This window comes from Macaca fascicularis, chromosome 6 (assembly GCF_037993035.2).
Source record: "Macaca fascicularis isolate 582-1 chromosome 6, T2T-MFA8v1.1".
Classification (NCBI taxonomy): Eukaryota; Metazoa; Chordata; class Mammalia; order Primates; family Cercopithecidae; genus Macaca; species Macaca fascicularis.
Window position 1 is genome coordinate 161,476,409 of NC_088380.1, and position 22,014 is coordinate 161,498,422.

General features: G+C 45.2%; 1 protein-coding gene across 3 annotated transcripts in view; it reads left to right on the forward strand.

Moving 5' to 3' along the window:
• Positions 1-22,014, forward strand: part of LARP1 (La ribonucleoprotein 1, translational regulator) — a 140,808-nt gene that overhangs the window by 10,197 nt on the left and 108,597 nt on the right. The gene's annotated exons all lie outside the window — the stretch shown is intronic.

Sequence of the window (22,014 nt, forward strand, 5' to 3'; positions counted from 1 at the left end):
CATTTTGTTTTGAGACAGGGTCTCACTCTATTGCCCAGGCTGCAGTGCAGTGGCATGATCTCGGCTCACTGCAGCCTCAAACTGTTGGGCTCAAGCAATCCTCCCACCTCAGCCGGCTAATTTTTGTATTTTTAGCAGAGACGGGGTTTCACCATTCGTTGGCCAGGCTGGTCTTGAACATCTGACCTCAGGCGATCCACCCGCCTCTGCCGCCCAAAGTGCTGGAAATACAAGCGTCAGCCACCGCGCCCAGCCCTGCTGGTCCCTGTGGAAGGAAACCTTCGCTGGCTCCCTAGTGCCCTGGAATAACACTGAAACCCCTGGAATAACACTGAAGGCCTGTCTCCATCTGCCCCAACATCACTCCCCAGTTTCGCGTTCCTCCCTCACCTTAATGAAGTGCTTAGAGATTTTTAAAGCAGAGGTTCAGGAGTCTACCAGTTCCTAGCTATGTGACTTTAGGCCAGTTGCTGCTTATTGCTAAACCTTGATTTCCACATCCTTAAAATGGGGGTGGCAGCACCCATTCCGCAGTACAGGCTGAGGATTAAGTGAGTCACTTAGCGTAGTTCCTGGAACATACTCAACTCACCCTAAGTGCTTGTTATTATAATTCTCAACCCACATTTGGCTACCACCTCCTACTTCCTCAAGCTTGTCATTGTCTTTCTCTACATTGTGCCTCCACGCATACCTGGAAAGCCCTTCCTCTTCCCTTCCCCACCCAGTAGGTTCTTACACACCCTTTAAAGCCCAAATCAAAGGCCATACCCTTCCTGCCAACAGGATAAAGAGTTCTTCCTCTATCTGCTCATCATCACCTAGGGACCACACTCAACATCACACACGGTGGACAGCTAGCATTAAGTGCCTCCTGCCAACCTCAAAGGAAGAGGCTGGGGCACAAAATGTAATTTAAAGAGTTTACTTGAGGCTGGGCGCAGTGGCTCAAGCCTGTAATCTCAGCACTTTGGGAGGCCGAGATGGGCGGATCACGAGGTCAGGAGATCAAGACCATCCTGGCTAACACCGTGAAACCCCGTCTCTACTAAAAAAAATACAAAAAACTAGCCCGGCGAGGTGGTGGGTGCCTGTAGTCCCAGCTACTCAGGAGGCTGAGGCAGGAGAATGGCGTAAACCTGGGAGGCAGAGCTTGCAGTGAGCTGAGATCTGGCCACTGCACTCCAGCCTGGGCGACAGAGCGAGACTCCGTCTAAAAAAAAAAAGAGTTTAATTGAGTCAACGTGAGGACAGCTGCTGAGAAGACTCAGAACCAAATAACCTCAGATAGGAGCTCCATTTGGCCTTTGTTACATACAAGCAGGTGTTTAAACATATATAGGTGTGTATATATATATATATTTCCTCCCACCTCAGCCTCCCTAGTAGCTAGGGACTACGGGCATGCACCACCATACCCAACAAATTTTAATTTAAAATTTTTTTTTTTTTGTAGAGACAAAGTCTCACTATGTTGCCCAGGCTGTTCTCGAACTCCTGGGCTCAAGGGATCCTCCTGCCTCAGCCTCCCAAAGTGCTGGGATTACAGGTGTGAGCCACTGTGACCGGTCACAAGCAGGTTTCTTTGTTTCATTTTGTTTTGAGACAGGGTCTCACTCTATTGCCCAGGCTGGAGTGCAGTAGCATGATCTCGGCTCATTGCAGCCTCAAACTGTTGGGCTCAAGCAATCCTCCCACCTCAGCCTCCTAAGTAGCTGGGACCACAGGCATGAGCCACCATGCCTTGCTAATTTTTTATTTTGTTGTAGAGACGGATTTTGCCATGTTGCCCAGGCTCACAAGCAGGTTTCTAAAGACAAAAAAAGAATAAGGAGAGGGCTGTTACACAGTTTTGTGTCAGGAATTCTCATTGGTTTACAGAAATAACATTGGTTTGTGATTGGCCATACATTGTTTAGCTATAGGGTGTGGATTGTAGTGTCTGGTGTAGCATTATGCAGTTAATTTATAGCTACTGGAAGCAATGGCAATAGCATGTAGTTTTTGTTTTTGTTTTTGTTTTTTTTGAGACAGAGTCTTGCTCTGTTCCCCAGGCTGGAGTGCAATGGTGCGATCTTGGCTCACTGCAACCTCTGCCTTCTGGGTTCAAGCGATTCTCCTGCCTCAGCCTCCTGAGCAACTGGGACTACAGGCCACCTTGCCCAGCTAATTTTTGTATTTTTAGTAGAGACGGGGTTTCACCATGTTGGCCAGGATGGTCTCAATTTCTTGACCTCGTGATCCACCTGCCTCGGCCTCCCAAAGTGCTGGGGTTACAGGTGTGAGTCACTGCGCCCGGTCTAGCAAGCAGTTTTAAGAGATGAATACATAGCTTAAAGTGGGATGTAGGACTGATTACTGTCTCATTTATTAATTTAAGAGGACTTGAATTGCTCAGATGAAAGTTCTTTTCTCACCCCTAATAGGACGGAGTAGACTACATAGCTCCACCTATTTTTGCTCCTGTGAAAAATATTGAGCCTGAATCTAATGAGGCCTCTAAGAGCTAGCTTCAGTTACAAGTTCAGGGGATAGAGGAGCACGTTAAACAACACACAAAGAAGCAATCAGATAAAGCCAGAATGTGAAACAGTTTATAAGACAGCTGCCATAATCTCTTAAAAGCCAATGTTGTAAGAACAAAAAAAAGTAATGGGGAGGAGGTTCTAGATTTAAAGAGACCTAATAGTCTAACAGCCAAATATAAGATGTGATTCTTGATTATATCTTGATTTATTACTGTAAAAAAATAAGGACCACATTTTAATTTTTATCATATTTATTTATTTATTTATTTTGAGACAGGGTCTCACTCTGTTGCCCAGGTTGAAGTGCAGTGGTGCGATCCCAGCTCACTGCAAGCTCAAATTCCTAGACTCAAGCCATCCTCTCTCGTCAGCCTCCCCACAGCTGGAACTATAGGTGCAAGACATCATACCTGGCCATTTTTTGTTTTTAATTTTAGTAGAGATGGCATCTCACTACATTGCCCAGGCTGGCCTTGAACTCCTAGCTTCAAGCCACCTTCCCACATTGACTTCCCAAAGCACTGAGATTACAGGTGTGAGTAACTACACCTGGCCCACCACGCTTTAGACAATGGGGAAATTTCACTATGAACTTAGTATTAGATGATATAAGAAAATTATTGCTAATTTTGTGAGAGGTGGTAAGTGTATTGTTGTTATGGAAGAGAATGATCTAATTTTTGGAAATACATGCTGAAGTGTTTAGGGCTGAAGTGTTAGAATATCTGTAGTTAGCTTTAAAATGCTTTAGCCACAGATTTTATATATAGCGAGATGGAGAAAACATAGTAAAATGTTGACAATTGTTGCTATGTGATTGATGTATAAGTATTTGGTTTATTGTTTTTTCTATTTTTCTGATATTTTCAAAATAAAAAATTTCTTTCCTTTTTTTTGAGACATGGTCTCAACTCCGGGACTCAAGCAATCCTCCTGCCTCAGACTCCCAAAGTATTGGGATTACAGGCATGAGCCACTGCACCTGGCCCAAAATACAAAGTTTTTTAAAAAAACACTTCTCCAGTGCTCTAATAGCAAATTTGGGGCCCTCATTAATATCGCAATATGGCCACACGTGGTGGCTCATGCGTGTAATCCCAGCACTTTGGGAGGCCGAGGTGGGCAGATCACAAGGTCAGGAGTTCGAGACCAGCCTGACCAACATGGTGAAATTCCATCTCTACTAAAAATACAAAAATTAGCTGGGCGTGGTGGCACACACCTGTAAACCCTGCTACTCAGGAGGCTGAGGCAGGAGAAACACTTGAACCTGGGAGGCGGAGGTTGTAGTGAGCCAAGATCGTGCCACTGCATTCTGGCCTGGAAGACAGAGCAAGGCTCCGTCTCAAAAAAAAAAAGAGTTATAGACTACCCTGGCCAACATGGTGAAACCCTGTCTCTATTAAAAATACAAAAATTAGCCAGGCGTGGTGACGCATACCTGTAATCCCAGCTACTTGGGAGGCTGAGGCAGGAGAATCCCTTGAACCCGGGATGCAAAGGTTATAGTGAGCCAAGATCGTGCCACCGCACTCCGGCCTGGGCGACAGAGCAAGACTTTATCTCAAAAAAAAAAAAAAATTGCAATCTATTGCTGGCATACATCACCTCCATACACGGAATCACAATATATGGAGGTGATATAAGCTAGTAGCTCTTGCCATTCAGATGGCAGATTATGGGCTCCTGGGGATAGCAGCTAGGTTTAGATCAACTATATTTATCTCTGAGTGTCCAGTACATAGTAAATATTCAATAAACTCTCATTGAGGCTGGGCGCGGTGGCTCACTCCTATAATCCTAGCACTTTGGGAGGCCAAGGCAGGCAGATCGCTTGAGACCAGGAGTTTGAGACCAGCCTGGGTAACATGGAGAAACACTTTTTCTACAAAAAATTAAGGCCGGGCTCAGTGGCTCATGCCTGTAATGCCAGCACTTTGGGAGGCCGAGGCGGGTGGATCACGAGGTCAGGAGATCGAGACCATCCTGGCTAACACAGTGAAACCCCGTCTCTACTAAAAATACAAAAAATTAGACGGGAGTAGTGGCGGGCGCCTGTAGTCCCAGCTACTTGAGAGGCTGAGGCAGGAGAATGGCATAAACCCGGGAGGCGGAGCTTGCAATGAGCTGAGATCCAGCCACTGCACTCCAGTCTGGGCGACAGAGCGTGACTCAGTCTCAAAAAAAAAAAAAAAAAAAAAAATTAAAAAATTAGCCGGGCATGGTGGCATGTGCCTGTAGTCCCAGCTACTCGGGAGGCTGAGGTGGGAGAATTGCTTGAGCCTGGGAGGTTGAGGCTGCAGTGAGCTGATATTGTGCCACTACACTCCAGCCTGAGTACAGACAGAGACCCTGTCTCGAAAATAACAACAACAGCAACAACAACAAAACCAAAACAAATGCTCATTGAAAGAATGAAGACTCTACTATGGCTGGAGTGCATGGTTCATTAGTAAACTTACTCTTAGGAATCTCTGAATGAAAGATGATAATGGGAAATGTTTTTCAAGCCCTTACTGTGTGCCAAGCTTGGTGCAAAGTCCTTCATATGCATTGTCTCATGGAATCCTCACAGTGGTCCTATAAGGTAAAGAAAATACTAGTCCCGGCCGGGCTCGGTGGCTCAAGCCTGTAATCCCAGTACTTTGGGAGGCCGAGGCGGGTGGATCACGAAGTCAGGAGATCGAGACCATCCTGGCTAACATGGTGAAACCCCGTCTCTACTAAAAATACAAAAAAACTAGCCGGGCGTGGTGGCGGGCGCCTGTAGTCCCAGCTACTCGGAGGCTGAGGCAGGAGAATGGCGTAAACCCGGGAGGCGGAGCTTGCAGTGAGCCGAGATCGCGCCACTGCACTCCAGCCTGGGTGACACAGCGAGACTCCGTCTCAAAAAAAAAAAAAAAAAAAAAAAAGAAAATACTAGTCCCATTTTACCCCTGAGAAAACTGACACACGGAAAGGTGAAAGAGCTTGCCCCTACATTATTCAGTTAGTAATGTCAGAAGCAGCAGCTGGTTCTCACCCTTACACTCCATTGACTTGTACCTTTCTTGTATCATCTGCAAATCAAGGAAAATGACCAAGGCAGGTATCAGTCATTTTAGGAGGAGGTTTACTTGCCAAAGTTAAGGACGCAAGCCTGAGAGACAGGTATAGTCCTTTCTCCAAAGATGATTTTGAGGGCTTCAGTATTTAAAAAGAGAAAGGGTAGATATTGAGGGAATGCACAATTTTCATGTGAGAGGGGTATGGAGGAAATCGTCATTCATTCCTTGACTGGCCCAGTGAATCTGCATTTTTACATAAGATAACGTAAACAATAGGGCAAAGGAAGCAATCTGATATGCATTTGTGTCAGGGGAGCAGAGAGATGACTTTGAGTTCTGTCCTGTGTCATGCACGTGTGATGATAAGCTGTCAATTTACATTGCCAGGTGAAATTCAACAGAATTGTTTTAGGGTAAAGATCTTGGCGCCCACCAGGAATTTCCTTGTGGGCAGACTGTGAGGGAGGTATGTAGCTTTTTGTCTTTTTTTTTTTTTTCCTTCTCTTTGTAGCCATCTTATTTAGGAACCAAATGGGGGGCAGGTTTGCTTGACCCAGTTGCCAGCTTGACTTTTCCCTTTGGCTTAGAGAGTTTGGGGTCCCGAGATTTATTTTCCTTTCACACATCCTGGCGGCATAAGGAATTATGCGCATGTACCTGTCTTAGCACCTGTGTCTACTAGACTAGGAGCCTTTCAAAAGTGAAAGGAAGAAAACATGTCCACACAAAACCTTGTGCACAAATGTTCGTAGCAGCATTATTCGTAAGAGCGAAAATATGTCAGCAACCCAAACTGGATTGGTGACTGGATAGACAAAATATGGTAGATTCATACAATGGAATGTTATTCAGCCATAACAGGGAATGAAGTGCTGATACATGCTATAATGTCGATGAACCTTGAAAACATTATGCTATGTGAAAGAAGCCAGTCTCATATGACCACGTATTACGATTCCATTTATATGAATGTCCAGAATAGGCAAATTCATAGAGACAGAAATTAGATTCATGTTTGCTTAGGACTTGGGGCGGGTGGAGGGGGGATAGAAAGACTAAGGGATAATAGCTAGAAGGCACAAGGATTTGTTTTTTGTTTGTTTGTTTTGTTGTTGTTGTTGTTGTTTTTAAAGACAGAGTCTCTCACTCCATCCTCCAGGCTGGAGTGCAGTGGCGCCATCCTGGCTCACTGCAGCCTCGGACTCCTGGGCTCAAGTGATCCTCTTGCCTCAGTCTCCCAAATAGCTGAGACTGCAGGCATGCACCACTATACCAGGCTAATTTTTTTGTTTTCAGTTGAAATGAGGTTGGGTTGTTTTTTTTTAATTACAAAATAATTTATTGCCAAAAATGCTAACAATCATCTGAGCCTTTAGCAAGTCGTACGCTTTGTATTTTTGCTTTTATTAAAATTTTTCATTGACACATAATAATTGTACATTTTTATGGCATATAGCATGATATTTCAATACATATATACAATGTGTAATCATCAAATCAGGGTAATTAGTATATCTGTCACTTCAAATATTTTTCGTGTCTTTTTTTTTTTTTGAGACGGAGTCTGACTCTGTCCTCCAGGCTGGAGTGCTGTGGCAGGATCTCGGCTCACTGCAAGCTCTGCCTCCTGGGTTCATGCCATTCTCCTGCCTCAGCCTCCCGAGTAGCTGGGACTACAGGCGCCTGCCACCACGCCTGGCTAAGTTTTTGTATTTTTAGTAGAGTTGGGGTTTTACCGTGTTAGCCAGGATGGTCTTGATCTCCTGACCTCGTGATCCGCCCACTTTGGCGTCCTAAAACGCCAGAATTACAGGGGTGAGCCACCACGCCCGGCCTATCATTTCTTTGTGTTGGGACAGGGATTCCTTTTGAGGTGATGAAAATGTTCTAAAATCTATTGTATGGCCGGGCATTGTGGCTCATGCCTGTAATCCCAGCACTTTGGGAGGCCGAGGAGGGTGGATCACCTAAGGTCAGGAGTTTGAGACCAGCCTGGCCAACATGGTGAAACCCCGTCTCTACTAAATACATTAAAAAAAAAAAAAAAAGCCGGATGTGGTGATGGGTGCCTGTAATCCCAGCTACTAGGGAGGCTGAGGCAGGAGAATTGCTTGAAGCCAGGAGGCAGAGGTTGCAGTGAGCTGAGATCGCGCCACTGCACTCCAGCCTGGGCGACAAGAGTGAGGCTCTGTCTCAAAATAAATAAATAATAAATAAATAAATAAATAAATAAATAAAAATTGATTGTAGTGACAGTTGCATGACTCTGTTAATATACTAAAAACAATTGAATTTACATTTTAGATAGGCAAATTATATTGTGTGTGATTATGTCTTAGTAAAGCTGAAAAAAAGGAAATACCCAGTTCACCAATGAATCTGCCAAGCTAGTTTAATGAATATAACTAGTGAATGAATGGCTGTTTCCCTTGCAGTTGACAAAAATATGCCCTAGTTCCAAAGTCCGAAATGAATTCCCTTGACTGTGTCAGGGGCATGCTCGCGCCTAGCTCTCGGGAACCCATTAGTGTACTAATAAGAAACCTGATAATTCAGTCAATAACTCCTGAGGTTGTCAGTGCCACTCTGGAAGAAGAAAGAAATGCACAGACAATTTCTTCCGATACAAGCTGTGGGATTGCAGAGCGAAGGGCCGCCAGGATGTTCTGCCTGGAAAAGGGCCCCCGGAGATCTCACTGTGGTCTGTTCCCACTTGGCTAATCTTGAGTAATTTATGTGGGCTTACCTGACTGTTCCTGTTTTTCCCCTCACCCTGGACATTCAGAAGGACTGTTGTAGTTAAAGCTCCAGAATAAAGCAGCTCCTGAGGTTCTGGGGGAATAACTTCACTGGGAAGGACACAAACACTTCAATGGATGTCAATCACATGGCAGGGAAGGAGGGCTTGTTTAAAATAAAGATTCTTGGGCCCCATTCCTGGAGATTCAAATTTCGTAAGAGGCCATGGACTCTGCATTTTAAATAAAGCATTAGGCCAGGTATGGTGGCTCATGCCTGTAATTCCAGCACTTTGAGAGGATGGCTTGAAGCCAGGAGTTCAAGACCAGCATGGGCAACATAGCAAGACCCCTCTTTCTACAAAAAAACAATTTAAAAATAATTTAAAAATAAATAAATAAAGCACCTGAAGTGTTCCTGAAACAGAGAACTACTGGCCATGTGAGAAACACCGACCTAACTGAAGAATAGACAGGAGAAATTGAACATGTACATTATCTCAGGCATAAAAATGGGTTTGCTTAGGAATCTTAGAGACCATTGAATTGAGTAGTTTTCCGACTGTGTCCGCAGGAACTCCTTAGGGCTCCATGGAACACTTGGAGGGGACTGTTGCGTGGTGGAGGGACCAAGGTGCAAATGGGTCTACCCCAGCACACGCCCCTTCAACAGCTCCATTTTAATCCATTTTCTATACTGGAGATTGAGTTCTATTGCCTAAAAACCACTAAGCCTGCCCTGTCCCCTCCTATGCAAGTGGAGAAACTGAGGCCCGGAGAGGAAAACAGGTTTTCCCAAGGCGATGGCAGAACCAGAACTGATGCCAGGACTCTTGTTCCCATCCAGAGCCGTTCCCATTAGGGAATTCCAGTTTTTGATACATCCATTCATTTTTGGGTGGCTTTTCTTCTCTGCCTCCAGCAAATCCCACATAAGACAGCACGGTCTGGACTAGGGTGAGGGGAATGAGGTAACTGTCTCAGGCACAGAATTTTGAGAGGTGCAAAAAAATTCAGTAATCAAATAATATTTTAATACAATATTTTAAAAATCAAAATTAATGCAAAAAAGTATGATGAACAAAATGCCCAAATTTTAAATAAAAGCAGGATCAGTAGTTCTGATTTTTCCTTTTGCCCCAAGCTCCAAGATGGCTATATTCTGCACTATTATTCATCCTGCCTTTATTTAAAATTTGGGTATTTGAGTCATTGTGTATCTTTCATATTAATTTTCATCTTATAAAATATTGTGGCTGGTCACAGTGGCTCACACCTGTAATCCTGGCACCTTGAGTGGCTGAGGCGGGAGGATCACTTGAGTCCAGGAGGTTGAGGCTGCAGTGAGCCATGATCATGCTGGTACACTCCAGCCTGGGCAACAGAGTGAGACCCTGTCTCAAATGAGATAAAATATCGCATTAAAGTATTATTTATCTAGATTACTGAGATGTTGCTGCTGTTGTTGTTTGAGACAAGCTCTCACTCTATCACCCAGGCTGGAGTGCAGTATTGCAATCTTGGCTCACTGCAGCCTTGACCTCCCAGGCTCAAGCGATCCTCCCACCTCAGACTCCCAAATAGCCGGGATTACAGGTACATGCCACAATGCCTGGCTAATTTTTAAGATTTTTTGTTTAGCCGGGCGTGGTGGCACGTGCCTATGATCCCAACTACTCGGGAGGCTGAGGCAGGAGAATAGCTTGAACCCAGGAGGCAGAGACTGCAGTGGGAGCCGAAATCATGCCACTGCACTCCACACTCCAGCCTAGGTGACGGAGAGAGACTTCATCTAAAAAAAAAAAAAAAGAGAGAGACTTCATCTAAAAAAAAAAAAAAAAAAAGAATTTGTAGAGATAGTGTCTCGCTATGTTGTCTAGATTGGTCTTGAACTCCTGGGCTCAAGTGATTCTTCCTCCTCAGTCTCCCAAAATACGGGGATTACAGTTGTAAGCCACTGTGCACGCCCTGAGTTGGTGTTTTCTTTTTTGTTGTTGTTGTTGTTTGTTTGTTTTTTGTCTTAATTTAGTGCCAGTGGCAAGTGCCTCACTTGCCTTACCCTAATCTGGGCCCTATAAAACAGGTCTTTTGTCAGACAGTTAAGTAACGCCCCACTGCCCTCTGGGAATCCCTCCAGATCCTATCACTTAGTTTGTCTGACAGAATTGATGTTTACTTGGTCTCAATGTGACATTGCTTTTGTCACCTGACTTGCAGAGAGGTTTGCATTCTACAGTGGATACTTGTTTTGCTGACCCAGCAAAAGTCTCCCTTCTGGCAACTGCAACCATATGTTGCTTGGGAAACCTCCCCTCCCCGTGTTCAGAGCTGACTCCAGCCCATAGGGAAAGATGGGCCCATGATTCAGCTCTGCCAATCAGACCCCCCGGTCAGAGTGATGGGCCAGGAATAGATATGTGACTCAGTTACAGCCAATGAGACTCAATTCTGGGGATATGGTCTGAACTTTGGGAAGGGAAACTTTCTCTTTTTTTTTTTTTGAGACAGAGTCTTGCACTGTCGCCTGGGCTGGAGTGCAGTGGTGCGATCTCAGCTCACGCAACCTCTGCCTCCCAGGTTCAAGCGATTCTACTGCCTCAGCCTCCTGAGTAGCTGGGATTACAGGTGCCCACCACCATGCCCAGCTAATTTTTTATATTTTTAGTAGAGATGGGGTTTCACTATGTTGGCCAGGCTGGTCTTGAATGCCTGACCTCGTGATCCACCCCCCTCGGCCTCCCAAAATGCTGGGATTACAGGTGTGAGTCACCACACCTGGCCAAACTTTCTCTTTTATCTGTAGTAGCTGAGAAGTTAGGATGTAAGCCACCATTGTGGACCTGAGCCTTTTTTGTGACAGGAGCTCACACAGACACAGCAGGATTGAGTGATGGAGACAGGGAGGAGACATCCTGATGATACTGCTTGAGCCACTGGGTCTACTGTGTACAAAGCAAGTCTACCCTCTGGACTTAATGGGTGCATGGGCCAACTCTTGCCTAAATAGTATGAGTTGTGTCTCTGTCACTTAGGTGGTTCACTCCTTCTCGCCTTCATTCTGGCCAGGTTGGTCCCAGGAGATGTTTAGTGGAGCCCAGCACCTATCACTAGAGTTCTGCCCTAAATATCTTCAAGTGGCCAGGTGCAGTGGCTCACGCCTATAATCCCAGCACTTTGGGAGGCTGAGGTGGGCAAATCACCTGAGGTCAGGAGTTTGAGACCAGCCTGGCCAACATGGTGAAACCCCATCTCTACTAAAAATACAAAAATTACCCGGGCGTGGTGGTGGACACCTGTAATCACAGCTACTAGGGAGTCTGAGGCAGGAGAATTGCTTGAATCCAGGAGGCGGAGGTTGCAGTGAGCCAAGACTGTGACATTGCACACTAGCCTGAGCAACACAAATGAAACTCCATCTAAAAAAAAAAAAAAAACTTCAAGTGGTGGCATTTAAATTACCCTTCATTCAAGGGCAGCCTTACAAGGCAAAAGGCAATGATAGCAACAACTCTAGAAAGCATGACTGAGCATTGGTGCCACTGTCAGGTCCTGTAATAAATATTTACACATCTACTTATTTGTCCCCTAACAACTCTGTGAAGTAGGTTACACTATTAATTGTAGGCTGAAATACAGTTTATCTACCCCCAAGCTAACTGTCCCAAATCACCAACCAGAGGCAAAGAGAGGACACTGGTTAACCAGCAGATGAGCCTGCTTTCCCCCATTTTGTCTCTTTTGTAAACGGATAGTTTTTCTAGGAGGCAGACTCTTTCTAAGAACAGCTGCGCTGGGCATTAGCAAACTCCTATCTATACACTTTGAGCATCTTGAAATAAAGAACCTTATGCCAGTTGCCTTTGGCCTGGGAATGGGTCAGCACCTAGGGTAGCTCAGGCCTTCATGATTGGCAGGTGGATTGACCAAATGACTGGGGCCTCCTTTGCCATCTGCGCTCATTTTGACTGTGGCCACTTTTGCAATCTGTGCTCATTTATTCATTCAACAGACTGGGCATTGGGGGCCTCTCTAATCCCAGCACTTTGGGAGAATGAGGCAGGAGACTCACTTGAGCCCAGGAGTTCAAGGCTGCAGTGAGCTATGATTGTACCACTGCACTCCAACCTGGGAGACAAAGTGAGACCTTGTCTCTAAAATAATTTTTTTTGTTGTTTGTTTTCAGATGGAATCTTGCTCTGTCTCCCAGGCTGGAGTACAATGGCGCCATCTCTGCTCACTGCAACCTCCGCGACCTGGGCTCAAGTGATTCTCCTGCCTCAGCCTCTGGAGTAGCTGGGATTACAGGCGCTCACCACCATGCCCAGCTAATTTTTGGATTTTTAGTAGAAATGGGGTTTCACCATGTTGGCCAGGCAGGTCTCGAACTCCTGACCTCAGGTCATCCGCCCACCTCAGCCTCCCAAAGTGCTGGGACTACAGGCATGAGCCACTGCATCCGGCCAAATTTTTAAAAAATAAATAAATATTCATTCAACAGGCATTTATTGAGTGCCAGCTATATGCCAAGTATCATTTCAAGCACTGGGGATACAACAGTGAACAACACTAGGGGCAGTGTATGCCCCCAGGGAGCTGGTGGTCTTCTCAGAGAGGCACACATTAAGCAAATGATTGCATGTGGAATTATTTAACCCATTTCCCATTTACCCCCAGAAATGAACACTGGCAACAAGCTGCGGTTTTTTTCTAAATGGGAAATAGGTTAATTACAAGTATGATAAGCACTGAGAAGGAAAAGTTCATGGTGTTAATGGGAGTGTGCAAATGGGTATCCTGAGTCTGTTGACTGTGAGACTAAGCAATTTTATTCATTTGGCAGATATGTTTGACTGACAGGGCTAGGGACAGTGTTAGGTGGTGAGTGCTGGCCAAAGAATGGGGAACAGGCTGGGTGTGGTGGCTCATGCCTATAATCCCAGCACTTTGGGAGGCCAAGGTGGGTGGACCACTGGAGGTCAGGAGTTCAAGATCAGCCTAGCCAACACTGTGAAACCTGGCCCCTACTAAAAACACAAAAATTAGCTAGGTGTGGTGGCTCACGCCTGTAATCCCAGCTACTTGGGAGGCTGAGGCATGAGAATTTCTTGAACCTGGGAGGCAGAGGCTGCAGTAAGCTGAGATCGTGCCTTTGCACTCCAGCTTGGGCGACAGGAATGAAACCCTGCCTCAAAAAAAAAAAAAGAGCTTCTATACAGCAGAAACTACAACAGAATAAATAGACAACCTACAGAACAGGAGAAACTGTTTATAAACTATGCATTTGAAAAAAGGGCTACTATTCACAATCTATAAGGGAACTTAATAAATTAACAAGCAAAAAACAACTCCATTAAAAAATGGACAAAGGACAGGGCCAAGCATGGTGGTTTACGCCTGTAATTCCAGCACTTCAGGAGGCCGAGGTGGGTGATTCACGTGAGGTCAGGAGTTTGAGACCAGCCTGGCCAACGTGGAGAAACCCTGTCTCTACTAAAAATACAAAAATTAGCTGGGCCTGGTGGCATGCGCCTGTAATCCCAGCTACTCGGGAGGCTGAGGCAGGAGAGTCATGCGAACCTAGGAGGCGGAGGTTGCAGTGAGCTGAAATTAAGCCACTGCACTTCAGCCTGGGCAACAGATCAAGACTCTGTCTTGGCCGGGCACAGTGGCTCAAGCCTGTAATCCCAGCACTTTGGGAGGCCGAGACGGGTGGATCACGAGGTCAAGAGATCGAGACCATCCTGGCTAACACGGTGAAACCCCGTCTCTACTAAAAAATACAAAAAAAATTAGCCGGGCGAGGTGGCGGGCGCCTGTAGTCCCAGGTACTCAGGAGGCTGAGGCAGGAGAATGGCGTAAACCTGGGAGGCGGGGCTTGCAGTGAGCTGAAATCCGGCCACTGCACTCTAGCCTGGGCAACAGAGCGAGACTCTGTCTCAAAAAAAAAAAAAAAAAAAGACTCTGTCTCAAAAAAAAAAAAAAAAAAAACCGACATGAAAAGACACTTCTCAAAAGAAAACATACACACAGCCAACTAGCATATGAAAAAATGCTCGGCCGGGCGCGGTGGCTCATGCCTGTAATCCCAGCACTTTGAGAGGCCGAGGCGGGCGGATCACAGGGTCAGGAGATCGATACCATCCTGGCTGACACAGTGAAACCCCATCTCTACTAAAAATACAAAAAATTAGCGGGGTGTGGCAGCGTGTGCCTGTAGTCCCAGCTGCTGGGGAGGCTGAGGCAGGAGAATGGTGTGAAGCTTGCAGTGAGCCGAGATTGCACCACTGCACTCCAGCCTGGGGGACAGAGTGAGACTCCATCTCAAAAAAAAAAAAAAGAAAAAGAAAAAAAAATGCTCAACATCACTAATCAGAGAAATGCAAATCAAAACCACGGTGAGATACCAACTTAAACCAGTCAGAATGGCTGTTATTAAAAAGTTAAAAAACAGCCTAGTCTGAAGATAGTGAGTTATCTCAATTGATTGTTCAGTCAGTTACAGATCAAACTCCTTGTTCTTTTTATTTTTTATTTTTATTTTATTTTGAGATGGAGTCTCGCTCTGTCATCCAGGCTAGAGTGCAAGTGGTGTGATCTCAGCTCACCGCAACCTCCGCCTCCCAGGTTCAAGCGATTCTCCTGCCTCAGCCTCCCAAGTAGCTGGGATTACACATGCCTGCCACCACACCGGGTGAAGTTTGTATTTTTTTAGTAAAGACCGATTTTCACCATGTTGGTCAGGCTGGTCTCGAACTCCTGACCTCAGGTGATCCGGCCGCCGTGGCCTCCCAAAGTGCTGGGATTACAGCCATGAGCCACAGCGCCCGTCCAAACTCCTTGTTCTACTCTTTCCCCCTTCTCACTACTGCAGTTGACTAGTCTTTTAAAAAAAAGGCAAAAAAATAACAGATGCTAGTGAGGTTGCAGAGAAAAGGGAAAGCTTATACACTGTTGGTAGGAATGTAAATTAATTCAGTCACTGTGGAAAGCAGTTTGGGGATTTCTTAAAGAACTTAAAACAGAACTATATATCAAAAACAAAATAAATCATTTTATCAAAAAGACAAATACACTCCTATGTTCTTCACAGCACTATTCACAGTAGCAAAGACGTGGAATCAACCCAGATGCCTACCAACGGTGGACTGGATAAAGAAAATGTGGTACATATGGCCAGGCATGGTGGCTCATGCCTGTAATCCCAGCACTTTGGGAGGCCGAGGTAAGCGGATCACCTGAGGTCAGGAGTTCCAGACCAGCCTGGCCAACATGGCGAAACCCCATCTCTACTAAAAATCAAGAATTAGCTGGGCATGGTGGCAGGGACCTGTCATCCAGCTACTCCGGAGGCTGAGGCAGGAGAATCACTTGAACCCGAGAGGCGGAGGTTGCAGTGAACCGAGATGGCACCACTGCACTCCAGCCTGGGAGACAGAGTGAGACTTTGTCTCAAAATAATAATAATAATAAAATGTGGTACATGTACACCATGGAATACTACACAGCCATACAAAAAGAATGAAATCATGTCCTTTGCAGCAACATGGGTGGAGCTGGAGGTCATTATCCTAAGCAAATTAATGCAGAAACAGAAAACCAAATAACCGCAAGTTCTCACTTGTAAGTGGGAGCTAAACTTTGAGTACATAGGGACTCAAAGAAGGGAAGGGTAGACACTGAGGCCTTACTTGAGAGTGGAGAGTGGGAGGAGGGTAAGGATTGAAAAACTACCTATCCAGTACTATGCTTGTTACATGGGTGATTAAATAATCTGTATACCAAACCCCTGTGACACACAATTTACGTATATAACAAACCCATGCACGCATCCCCTGAACCTAAAATAAAAGTTGGAAAGTTGGAAAGAGAAAAAAACCTTAACCTAATCAGAAGCAGAAGTAGCCAATAAACTTACATAACTAGGACTTGTCTATAAAGTAAACAAAAAAAAAAGAGGCAGTTTTATAACTGCGACAAACCAAATAATTTTTAAATTTTGCTCCTGCATTTTCCCAGTAAATACTTGCCTCTGACACTTTGTCTTGAAAAAAAGAAAGAAATCTATTTCATACCATCCCCCCACATTTATGGCCCCAAAATCAAAAGTACCATAATTTATTCATTTTGGTTGTTTTCAGTTTTTCCAACTTAAAAAAAAAATGCTTTGGTATGTCTCTTAATGGCCAGAGTTTCTCTTGTGTATATATCCAGACATAGAGTTTTTGGATCATGGAGTATTCCCGAATTGCTCTCAGAAGTTGTAGGGCCTGGGAGCAGTGGCTCAAGTCTGCAATACCAGCACTTTGGGAGGCTAAGGTGGGAGGCCAGGAGTTTGAGATCAGCCTTGGCAATACAGCCAGACCCGATCTCTAAAAAAAAAAAAAAAAAAAAAAAATTTAACGTAAAATAAAGAAAATATCATTAAGAACTCATGGATTTAAATACGTTTGATATTTTTCAACCCCTTGCAGTTATTTTCTTTACTGATGCTCAGGTAGTCCTGACTGTGACCAATGGGAGTCTCTTTGGCACAACTCTAGCTTCCTTGATTTGTGACACTAGAAAATAGTCTAAGTACATATTGTACATTTTCTGCCCCAAAGCTGGAATTGGCTATTTTTTCAAAGACACCTTGGTTCCTTTTTGTGGAAAGTGGTATTTAGAGACCACAGTCTGGGCACTATAGATGCTCACTATTTGCTAAAGCAGCAGTCTCCAACCTTTTTGGCACCAGGGACCGGTTTTGTGGAAGACAATTTTTCCACTAAACGGGGTGTAGGGGATGGTTTCAGGATGATTAAAGCACATTACATTTATTGTGCACTTTATTTCTATTATTATTATATGTTCAATTTTCTGCAACTAGACGGTCCCATTTGGGGGTGATGAGAGAGAGCGACACCCAGAGTGGGTTGCTTATGTCCAGTCTACTCCGTAATCTTGTTTTGGTTGCTGACACTGCAGAAACCCTGCTTCACAAGGATACGCTGTTGGAAATGGAAGGAAGCAGGCTTTTCAGTGCTTTTGTGGCAGTCTCAGGATATTCTGCCTTGACTTTAATCTAGAACGTATGGAAATTTGAAGTCCCAAACATTCCTTTTTTTCTTTTTTGAGACAGAGTCTCGCTCTGACACTGCCCAGGCTGGAGTGCAGTGGTGCGATCTCACCTCACTGCAACCTCCGCCTCCCGGGTCCAAGTGATTCTCCTGCCTCAGCCTCCCTAGTAGCTGGGACTACAGGCATGTGCCACCACGCCCGGCTAATTTTTTGTATTGTTTTTTTTAGTAGAAACGGGGTTTCACCATGTTGGCCAGATGGTGTCGATCTCTTGACCTTGTGATCTGCCCGCCTTGGCCTCCCAAAGTGCTGGGATTACAAGCATGAGCCACCGCGCCCGGCCCCAAACATACTTTTAAGGCCACCGTCATTTGCCCTCTCAAGCAGCTGATCCGCTTCTAGCACGGACAACGTCAAGTCAGTTGGCTTATTCACAAATGGGTCGCGGATCCATTCCTTCCCAGTTCGGGGGTCTTTTGTGGTTGGGAAGTAATGCTCAAACTCTTGAAAGCTGGGATAAGTGATCATGCACCAGCTGAGAGAAATAAGATCCTGGCTCAGTCTTTTTCTTTCAAAAATCTCTGCTAATGCTTGAAACCTGTCAGAAATCCCAAAGCTCACTCGTCGCTCCCGTAATTCCAGTTTGGCTTTGAATGCAGCCACTTTATCTGCCAACTTGAACACAGTGGTCGTTGTCCCCTGAAGTGACAAATTTGAGTTCGTTGAGCAGGTTGAATATGTCACACAAGTTTTGCAACCCATTCTGTGTCACTGAAATGTGCTGCCAGTGGTAACTTTTTCTTTTTTTTTTTTTTTTGAGACGGAGTCTCGCTCTGCCACCCAGGCTGGAGTGCAGTGGCTGGATCTCAGCTCACTGCAAGCTCCGCCTCCCAGGTTCACGCCATTCTCCTGCCTCAGCCTCCCGAGTAGCTGGGACTACAGGTGCCCCGCTAGTTTTTTGTATTTTTTAGTAGAGACGGGGTTTCACCGTGTCAGCCAGGATGGTCTCCATCTCCTGACCTCGTGATCCACCCGTCTCGGCCTCCCAAAGTGCTGGGATTACAGGCTTGAGCCACCGCGCCCGGCCGACTTTTTCTAAAAGAAGTATCTTATAACTCAGAAACTGTGGCCAGTGATCTACCTTTAGAAAGCCATCTCACATCTGTGTATAAGAGAAGACATTTGTGCTCTGTGTCCATTTCCTCACAGCTGCACAGACGTGAGTTAAGGGCATGTACTTTAATGTGGCTGATCATTTTAATTACGTCCTGCAAAATGTGGTGTTTTTTTGTTTTGTTTTTGGTTTGTTTGTTTGTTTTTGAGACAGAGTTTTGTTCTTGTTGCCCAGGCTGGAGTGCAATGGTGATCTTGGCTCACCACAACCTCCGCCTCCTGGGTTCACGTGATTCTCCTGCCTCAGCCTCCTGAGTAGCTGGGATTACAGGCATGCACCACCACGCCCGGCTAATTTTGTATTTTTAATAGAGATGGGGTTTCTCCATGTTGGCCAGGCTGGTCTCGAACTCCTGACCTCCGGAGATCCACCCACCTCAGCCTCCCAAAGTGCTGGGATTACAGGTGTGAACCACTGCACCCGCCCTAAAATGTTGTTAAGTTCAGGTGACATTTCAGCACTTCTCTATGGATAAAACAAGCATTGTTGCCTTGTTGTCAACATTGGTAGACTCGTCAACCTGGATTGCGTACCACGGTGACTCATTAATCCTCTCTAACAATTGTGTCTCAATATCCTCTGCCAGTTCATCAATTTGTCCAGTTGTGGTGCTAGCCAAAAGAGGAACACGTGCCACCTTTTGAACTGCAGCCTCTCCCAAAAGTTCATGACAAATATCCTTAGCAGCAGGCAGGATCAACTCTTCACCAATAGTAAAGGCTTCTTAGCTTTAGCAATGCGGTTAACCACTAAGAATGATGCTCTCAGTGCAGACACATTTGATGAAGTGGTGGCCTTCAATAATTGCTTCTGTTCTTCGTGTTCACATTCTTTTCTTTTGAAAACTCCAAAAGCTTGTCTTTTGATGCAGGGTGCTTGGCCTTCATGTGGTGAAGCAGTTTTGAAGGTTTCATGGCTTCATTGGATAGCCAGTTGCCACATATTATGCAAAGCAGGCTTGGAGAATGTGAATCACGTGTTGCAATGAACCCATAATTTAAGTAGGACTCTTGGTATTTTCTTTTAAATGCAGCTTTCTTTTTGTGGCAGTCTGAGTCTTCTGCTCTCTCATCATCGGGTCTTTCCGCCTTTTCAAATAAGCTCTCCAGTGAATTTGTTTTTTTTTTTACTCATTTTGGCTAGGGTTAGCTTGTGGGCTCACCAAAACTGTGACCAAGGCGAGTGTGCAGTGTGGGAAAGAGGCACAGATGGAAGCAGTAAATAAAATAATGAGCGGGCCACGCAATCACTAAAATAACTGTCAGATGCTGACCTAAAGCCTGCCACCAGATGCAGCTTAATTGTCACTTGTCACTCACTGATAAGGTTTTGATATGAGTCTGCAAGCAACTGATTTATTATGGTCTCTGTGCAATCAAACCACTCTGCTAATGTTAATCTACATTTGCAGCCACTCCCCAGTGCTAGCATCATCACCTCAATTCCACCCCAGATCATCAGGCATTAGGTTCTCATAAGGAGTGCACAACCTAGATCCCTGCCATATGCAGTTTGCAATAGGGTTCAGGCTCGTATGAGAATCTAATGCCGCCATTGATCTGACAGGAGGCGGAGCTCAGATGGTAATACAAGTGGTGGGGAGCTGCTGGAAACAGACAAGGCTTTGCTGGCTGCAGGCCGCTCACCTCCTGCCGTGTGGCCCAGTTCTAACAGGCCACGACTGGTACCAGTCCATGACCTGGGAGTTGGGGACCTCTGCGCTAAAGGATTGGTCATTGTTTCTAGACCTGAAAATAGTTCGAAACCAACCTGGTCAATATAGTGAGACCCTATCTCTTAAAAAAAAAAGATTTAGGCCAGGTGCAGTGGCTCACACCTGTACTCCCAGCACTTTGGGAGGCTGATGTGGGCGGATCATGAGGTCAGGAGTTCGAGACCAGCCTGACCAACATGGTGAAACCCTGTCTCTACTAAAAATACAAAAAATTAGCCGGGCATGGTGGCGCGCACCTATAATCCCAGCTACTCAGGAGGCTGAGGCAGAAGAATCACTTGAACCCAGGAGGTGGAGGTTGCAGTGAGCCGAGATCACGGCACTGCACTCCAGCCTGGGTGACAGAGTGAGACTCCGTCTCAAAAAAAAAAATATATATATCATACTGAAACCTCCAATACAAACACAGGATTATGTGTTTTTACTTAACCCCTTTTGTCTTTCATTTGTATTTTTCTCGCACACCAAAAGTCCTGATTCTCAGAAACACCAGCATAAACTCATTTGCTTTATCCCATCCTATATTCAACAATCTCATAATAATACCAAAGCTACCACTAACAATATTAGACTGAAAACAGACAGCCCTTTTTAAAAATCAGAGTAAAAAATTCTGAAAATGAAAGTGGAAAGGAACTCCACAGGAAAGGTCTGTGCTGATCCCATGTGACAGTGTGGTCGTTTGCATTACTGCTGGAATTTTGAAGACTACTACATATTCTGTCAGTGTCAGTCAGGATTTGTTCTTCAGTGTGATACCTTTTTTTTTTTTTTTTGGAGACAGAGCCTCACTCTGTCACCCGGGTTGGAGTGCAGTGGCGTGATCTTGGCTCACTGCAACCTCCACCTCCCGGTTCAAGTGATTCTCCTGCCTCAGCCTCCCGAGTAGCTGGGATTACAGTCATGCACCACCACACCTGGCTTATTTTTGTATTTTTAGTAGAGATGGGGTTTCACTATATTGGTCAGGCTGTTCTCGAACTCCTGACCTCATGATCTGCTCACCTCATCCTCCCAAAGTGCTGGGATTACAGGCCTGAGTCACCGCACCCGGCAGTGTTGTACACTCTTAAAATCATAGTTCTTGCTGTCTGGGAGTTTACGTATGTCTACAGAGTGGAAGAAGCATGAGATTATAGCAGTGTAGGCTACTGGAATGATTGTTGGGTTGGTAACCCAAGTGTGCTGGTCAGCCCCAAGCTTCAGTTTCCTTCTCTTCTACATGAGGATAAAGAAAGGAAGGAGGAATTTACAAGAGGGAATCTTGGGCAAGTTGAATCATCTTTCTGAATTCCTGAATTACCTTCCAGGAATAGATAAGGAATAGGTAAGATTCCTTATGTATTAAGAGGGGGTACAGGGATTGAACTATATTGTAGTGACAGCAGCTTTCTTTCTGTTCTCCAAACGTACCTGCTTTTCGGGGTCCTTACACTTGTGGTTGCTTCTGTGTGCATTGAACACTCTTGCTCCAGCTCTTCCATTGCCTGGTTCCTTGTCATCATTCATGTCTCAGCTTTAATATCACCTCCCAAGGGAGGGCCTCCCTTACCACATCGTTGAAAATATTCACATCCACCCCCCATTATCATATCAACCTATTTCATTTTTGTGGAACTATTACCTATCTAATTGGCTTCTTTATATCTAGATCCCCTCTCTCCAGAATGTAAACTCAGTAAAAGTAGGGTCCTTGACTTTCTTGCTCATTGATGTGTCCCTAGGAACTAAAACA